The sequence below is a fragment of the Mus pahari genome, chromosome 6 (genome assembly GCF_900095145.1).
Source record: "Mus pahari chromosome 6, PAHARI_EIJ_v1.1, whole genome shotgun sequence".
Lineage (NCBI taxonomy): Eukaryota > Metazoa > Chordata > Mammalia > Rodentia > Muridae > Mus > Mus pahari.
In genome coordinates, this window is record NC_034595.1 from 18293900 (window position 1) to 18301896 (window position 7997).

A 7997-nucleotide genomic window follows, 5' to 3' on the forward strand; every position below is an offset into this window, starting at 1 on the left:
TTGATTGGTTGTGGTTTTGTGTAATAGTTGCCATCTATTGCAAAGAGAAGTTCCTTGATTAAAACCTAGGACTACACTTATCTGTGTGTATAAGGACAAATATATGCATATACATACACACACTTACACACACACACACACATACATATATATATATATATATATATATATATATATATATATATATATATATACACATATACACACACACACACACACATATATGAGAGAGAGGGAGAGAGGGAGAGAGAGAGAGAGAGAGTTAACATTTAGTATTTAGTGCTGGTTTTAGGTTTTCCCTAAGAGCCACGACCTTATTATCCCAGTTGACTAGGTTTCCTATTTCAGGTATGGTTTCACTATTGTTGAGCAGATCACAAGTCCAGAAAACTAACTGTTGGTTACTGCCAACGTATGAATGCTACCATTGCACACTAAGGATACTGTGACATGTAGGTTCTTAATGTGGCTCACAGGTGCCATAGCTGGGATAAGACAGTTGCTTGCTTCCCTCCTTTGGAAGCTTGCATGATGCTTATTGGCAGCAGTTCCAACATGTGTCCTCTGGTATTTTGTTTGAAGTACATGGTAGCCAGTTGTGGTGTCACACACTGGTAGGATTTTCTGAAGGACTACATGGTGTAGTAGGGACTTATTTTCCACTTCTAGGGGGACTCTAACCTGTTTTGTAAGCCCCTTGGCTAACTCTGGACAAAAACTTGAAATAGGGTTTCTTATATTTAGTGTTGGAGTTTTTGTTAGGTGGACTGTGGTTTTTGGAGGGAGTACTGTCAATCCATATGTTAAAAATTCATTTAAACTATATGTGTATATCATACATATGTGTGTATGTGTATAAAAGGTTTTAATTTTATGTAAACCATTAATAGTATAATTATTTATGCTCTTTGAAGACATCTTTACTTACCTTCCTTCCTTTGTATTTATCTCATTCTTTTTTCCTCATTAGATTGTCCCTTTTCCACATTTCTCTAACAACTGGATGCGTACATGAAAATGAATAAAATTAAAATTAAATCTGTATTTATTACCTTTCACAAAGCCTAACTCCATATGGGCCAAAGATATAAGTAACAAAGCTACCTGAAATTATAAAAAAAAGAAAAAAAGAAAAAAGAAAAAGAAAGAAAGAAAAATAAAACATAGGAGTAGTATGCTACAGGGTGTACGTGGAGGAAAGGACATCATTTGCTAAAGAATCAAGTTTAACAATTGACAAGTGGTACTTAATAAATTAAATGGCTTCTCCATAACTAAAGAGACAACCAACCAGTTAAAAAGGAACCCCCCTAGAGACATTACAGGTTTGGCTACAGTGTCCCAGGTGAATCTGTAGGTGGCAGAGAGGAGACAGGTTGTATATATGCTCAGTGTTCTGACATATGAACCTCTGAATGATTCTTAGCCTAACATTCCCTGAGAAAAGCAAGCCTGAGACGACTACCAGTCTGGTGTGAGGGGTCCTGGACAGGAGCTAGCCTGAGACAACCAACAATCTGCACTGCAGAAATCTTGATGGACTCCCAGGATGGGGAGCAACTGGGAGACTAGAAGAACCTTGTCTGGGACCACAGATATAAGCAGAAGTGAGTCCAAGATAGACAACCGTCACATGGGGCCACTCAGGGAAGCTTTAGTTGACCACCAGAGCAGTGACAGAGTGTCTGGACAGCGAGCTAACCTGAGATGACCACCAGCCCAGTACCTTGATGACCTGAGGGAGGCAGACCATGCCCAAGCTGACTCCTGCCAGGTTCCATAATGCACAAACAGGGTATATCGCCATTCCTGAGGTCACTCTGGATACTCCAGAGATTTTAGGTGCCACTCAGATGAGCAGGTAAGTGGTAGAGAAATGGAAGAAAAGGCAAAAAATAAAATTGTGAGTATAGGAGAGCTGGCCCTGCAATTTGTCTGCCATCCAGCAGCGTGGGTGACGAAGAGATTCTTTCCCCAGCCTTTGCCCCTTACCACCTATGGAAAGTGAGAAAGCTGTCCCTGGGGTCATGAGAGCTGTCTCTGCCCTTCTGCTGTGCAGAACAGTAGAGATGGCCCTGGATATGGGGGTTGCAGGAGAGCCAGCTCTTAGGACCTGAGAAGACAAAAACTGGAGGATTGTGTAGAGGGATAAGTGGCTTTTCCACCTGAGAGACTTGTCCAGGAGGCTGCTATGCAACTCTGGCTTCTGATTGCTGAGCTGAGTTCAAAGGCCCCATTCAAGACTTCAGCAGCAGGTCACCAGCCATGCTGGACAGCAAGGACTCTAAAAGTGCTCTGCAGTTTCCCCAGCTCCCAACATTTGCTGCCTCTTGTGGCCAGCTGGACTTCAGCTGTTCCACTTAACAGAGCAGAGTACAAAACTGTCATTCCTAGTGGCTTCTTGGGGCCCTAAGCCTGGATTCTAGTCCCATGTTGGGCACCATTTATAAATGTGGCTTTTCTACCTGACTTCTTTGTTCTCAGAAATTATGACCTAAGACTTAACATTTCAGGAATAAATGTTTGGGCCAAAAGCTTTAGCTTGTTCTCCAATTAGCTTATAATTGAATCACCTATTTATTCCATTCTAAGTCCCACCACATGGTTGGTTACCTTTCCTTCATTTCACACAGGTATCTCCTTCAGCATTCGGGGGAACTCTCTTATGCCTGACTATTTCTCAGAATTCTATCTCTCTCTTCAGATGTTCCACCTTCTAATCCTGTCTCATCTCATTGGTCATAGGCTTTTTATTGAGAGGTGATGCTTCCATGTATTTTATAAAGATTCTTTCTATAGGACTGACCAGCTCAGATACCTCTCAGACACATGTCCAGGGCTTTGAATTGGTTCACCCCAACATCTACCCTATCAATGAGATGAACAGCTGGACTTTATGAACAGACCAGTCCCTTCATACATATCCAAAACTACAGAATTTCCATGACACAGGGCAACAGGATATCTGAGAAGAGTCCTAATGAGGTGTCAATATTGATAGAGTAGCTGAAGCCAGAGACAATGAACATGTGCAAGCAAAGAAGTATGAACCAACAGATATACTTGGGATACACTCGGCACACTACAGCTTTCACAATAAGATATTTTTCTTTTGGGGAGGGGTAGGTTGCAAGGGTTGAAGGCAGTTATGAAGGGAAGGAGAAATGCTCAGAATTGGGGTGCATGATGTGAAATTCACAAAGAATCAATAACAAAATTTTTAAAAAGCAAAGGAAGCCCAAAAAATGAGAATCTTTCCAAGCGATACATCTGACAGAATATATATATATATATATGACAGAATATCTATATCTATATCTATATCTATATCTACATCTATATCTATATCTACATCTACATTCTCTCTCTATATATGGTATATCTATATCTATATCTATCTATCTATACAATTTGTTTTTGTTGTCTTTTTTGGTTTTTTGTTTTGTTTTGTTTTGTTTTTGAGACAGGGTTTCTATGTATAGCTCTGGCTGTCCTGGAACTCACTCTGTAGATCAGGCTGGCCTTGAGCTCAGAAATCCGCCTGCCTCTGCCTCCTGAGTGCTGGGATTAAAGGCACGTGCCACCACACCTGGCTTATCTATACCATCTGTAAACTGGGTTTAGGAACTTAACAGAGAATTCTCAAAAGAAATATATTTCTAAGAATTACCTTTAAAATATGCATTGTCTGTAGCAATCAGAGAAATGTAAATCAATACAACTTTGAAATTTTCATCTCATATTAGTCATAATGGCAAAAGTCAATGGAATAACTATAAACAAACACTGAAGAGGATGCTGAGGAATAGGAAGCCATGAAGAGGATGTTGAGGAATAGGAGGTCATGAAGAGGATGCTGAGGGGTAGGAAGCCATGAAGAGGATGCTGAGGGGTAGGAAGCCATGAAGAGGATGCTGAAGAATAGGAGGCAATGAAGAGGATGCTGAGGAATAGGAGGCCATGAAGAGGATGCTGAGTAATAGGACGCCATAAAGAGGATGATGAGGAATAGGAAGCCATGAAGAGGATGCTGAGGGGTAGGAAGCCATGAAGAGGATGCTGAGGGGTAGGAAGCCATGAAGAGGGTTCTGAGGAATAGGAAGCCATCAAGAGGATGCTGAGGAATAGGAAGCCATCAAGAGGATGCTAAGGAATAGGAGGCCATGAAGAGGATGCTGAGGGGTAGGAAGCCATGAAAAGGATGCTGAGGAATAGGAGGCCATGAAAAGGATGCTGAGGGGTAGGAAGCCATGAAGAGGATGTTGAGGAATAGGAAACCACCATCCACTCTTTATGAGATGGTAAAGTGATGCTGTTAACTATTCAAGTCATTATGGAGAATTGTCAAAAATTTTAAAATAAATATACCATATGGTCAAACTCTACCACCTGTGGTGGATTGAATAGAAATAGCCTCTATGGGTTCAAATATTTGAATACTTAGGCACTATGGATTGACTCTAAATGAAAGAGCTAAAGATAATGTGACCTTGTTGGACTAGGTGTGGCCTTGTTGGAAGAAGTGTGTGCTTGGCAGTGGACTTTGTGGTTTCAGAAGCTCAAGCTAGGCCCCATGGCTCTCTCTTTACTTGCTGCCCATGTATCTGGATATAGAACTCTCAGTTCCTCCACCAGCACCATGTCTGCCTGCACACCACCATGTTTCCTGCTGTGCTCATAATGAACTGAAATTGTATGCAAGCCCCAATAATTTTTATTTTATTTTGTAAGAGTTGCCATGGTTATGCTGTCTCTTCACAGTGATAGAACAGTGACTAAGATGCAAGTCTGTCATACCTTGATAGGATTCTGCATCCTACTCCACAGATGCTCGCTTAGCCATGTTGTCCATCTATTCACAATAGATAAGTAGGAAAAAAAAGTCCAACAAAACAAAACCCACACATGTCTTTCACTCAAAGAAGGAATGCTGGAAACAGAGGACATATATACTAAGGAGTACTATTCAGTGGTAAAGATCAATTAAATAATGAATTTTGCAGGTAAATAGAGGGAACTAGAAAAGATCATACTGAGTAAGGTAACTCAGACCCAAATGTCACGTATTCTCTCATCTCAAGCTCTGAGTCTTCAGATGTGAGTACACATACTAAAAATAATTGCACAAACCATGAAAGTAAAGGACCATTGATGGGGTAGGGATATTGCTTCATGGTGGAGCAATATATAGAGAAATAAAATGGTACAACTTGGCTTGGCTTTTATCCATAAGTTAATTTCAACAAAAATTGGGAAGTGAGTAATTTTGTGCCCAAAGAGCAAAGGATTGTGTCTATGAATTTAGCACTGACTGGGTGGAGCTGTGGCAGAGGTTGGGGCCTTACTCCCTATGTATCTGACCTTAGGAACATCAAGTAGTTACCCTAAAAAGTAATCAGATGCTTAAAGAACATAGAACCCTACAGAAAACGAGGCAGAATATATCCAGCACTTATTTGAACATAGACCACATTCTATGACTCCAGTAAAGGTAGAAAAAGTAAATGAATTTAGCCTCCAACTAAGCCTTCATGAAGCTACTTGAATTTCTTGGGTGGTTTTGATATCTTAACATGATAATATGGAGTTGTGTGTAGCTTTTTTCAGATAAATGCTATCAATTTATTTAAAAGAATAAAAGAGAAACAGCTTGTAATATTTTATCCTTTTAGAGAAATATACTGGAAGTCAGAATATATACTGACTATTAGCTTCTATTTTGGCTGTTTTTTATTTTTATTTTCTTTCATTTTTATATCGATAATTAAATTGTAATAACTTACTGTAACCATAAATACTGTATGGTTTGGTTGCATGTACTTGTGTATATACAAGTTCACATTTTTGTACGGATGTTTGTACATGTGTGTGGGGGTCAGAGGTTGATGTCAGAGTCTTCTTTCATGGACCTCTAGTTGACCCTAGAGTTGACAGATTTGACTAGATTTGGGATCCTGTCTTTACCTCCTGAAAACTCTGATTCCAGGCAGGTCATCATGACCACTTGCTTTTATATAGGTGCTAGCTTCCAGCCACTGGTCCACACAATTCTTGGCAATGGATGGCCTTACTTCTTAAGTGAGTCATCTCTACAAGGTTCCTTCTCTTAGTACGACAAAAGAGACAATTACATTTCGGCATGAGTTTTGAATGATTATCTAAATAATAAGGCCTTTCAACACAGAATTGTTTTTCTCAGAATAGAACTGCAAAACAAAATAGAAAGGCTTAAGAGGTAGCTCCATGGTCAAGGAAAATGTCTGCTCTTTCAAGAACCCAAGTTCAAGTCCTTGAGCTACATTGGGTAACTTAAAGCTAACTAACATTCCAAGGCATCTGACACACTCTTCTGTCCTTTGTGGGTGCTCACACACATTGACATTCACTCACACAAAATACACACAAACACATACATTAAAAATTAAACTATTTTAAATTAAATTTGTAAATGATTAAAAAAATTGATGTGAATTTAGATCAGTGATAGTTGAAGAAGTTTATTGTTAATGTTTTCCAGATGAAATGAAAGAACACTAGGTGATAAAGTAAGGCAGAATATTCTTCTGTAAAGATAGATGGATAGATCAATAGGTAAATAACCCAATACAAACTTCAGAATTCTGTAAGGCTTTTATAGATTTATTTTTCATATTTTTCCATAAAACTAACTAGATCATCTGCTTTTGTGTACATTTTGCAGGCTCTGTTGTTTATGCTGTTGAAAGTAGACATTTTGTATGTCATAACAATAAAATTTTTGTATTTAGTATTTATGTACATATATTTGTATATGTGAGTGTGTCTGTCTGTACAGAAACAAAGAAGAGAGGGAGGGAAGAAGAGAGAAAGATTCATTCTCTATATATGCATATCTGTTATTCTAGAGACTCCTGACTAATACATGTAGATTCTGGAGATCTGTACTTAGGTCCTTATGCCTATACAATAAGCACTTTACCCACAAAGCCATTCCTCTATATGTATAATAAGACATCAACTCTCCAAAAGAGAATATTATGCTCACCCCCTGAAAGATGGTCGATATTGGTAGATGAGAGCTTCAAATGGTCCCATTTCCTGATGACTTTTCCAAACTATTTTTAAAATAACTATTCTTTGACATATGTTATTGTTTAAAGGTCTTTCATTGTTTCAATAATGAAATAATGACATAGAGAGTTTTGTAAGTTTTTGAATGAAAAATGATAATAATAAGAATAATATACTTGTGATCTTTCAAACCTGTTTCTGAGTTGAAGTACTGCTTCAGTGTGTTTCCAGTATATCTATGGAAAAGTTCATAATTTTCCTTAATTTTAAAAATTTGCTGTCTTTCTTAAGAAAGTCCCTCCATTTGTGTGTGTTCTGTGCTGGGTACTGGAGTCTTGTGTCCACTGGTTTTGTTGATTTTTCTTGTCCTCAGAGTGCTCAGTGCTGTTAGTATTTACATGTCTTCAAGTGTGTACCTTCAGATTCAGAGAACAAAGATCTGTCTTACATGTGTGGGGATGTGTGCTTATTAATGTTCTTTAATTTTGCCTTTGTTTTGTATAGACAATGACCAAATTCACTTTCAAATAAACAAAACAGGCTGTGGTATATCAATCTGATAACCTCTACCTGTAACCAAGAAAAATATTGCTTAGTGGTGCACGTCTGTACTGGCTAGTTTTGTGGCAACTTGACACAGCTAGAGTTATCACAGAGAAAGGAGCTTTTGTTGAGGAAATGCCTACATGAGATCCAACTGTAAGGTATTTTCTCAATTAGTGATCAAGGGGGAGAGGCCCCTTGTGGGTGGGACCATCCCTGGGCTGGTAGTCTTGGGTTCTATAAGAGAGCAAGCTGAGCAAGCCAGGGGAGGCAAGCCAGTAAAGAACATCCCTCCATGGCTTCTGTATGAGCTCCTGCTTCCTGACCTGCTTGAGTTCCAGTCCTGCATCCTTGGGTGATCAACAGCAGTATGGAAATGTAAGCCAAATAAACCCTTTCCTCCC

The 7997-nt window shown here is 39.0% G+C and overlaps 1 non-coding gene across 1 annotated transcript; it reads left to right on the forward strand.

The window, feature by feature from the left end:
* The first annotated feature begins 1305 nt into the window (after window positions 1-1305).
* LOC115064322 lies at window positions 1306-1435 on the forward strand. The gene has a single exon (XR_003844161.1). It is a non-coding gene; the product is annotated as a small nucleolar RNA SNORA17 (small nucleolar RNA).
* The last annotated feature ends 6562 nt before the right edge of the window (window positions 1436-7997 follow it).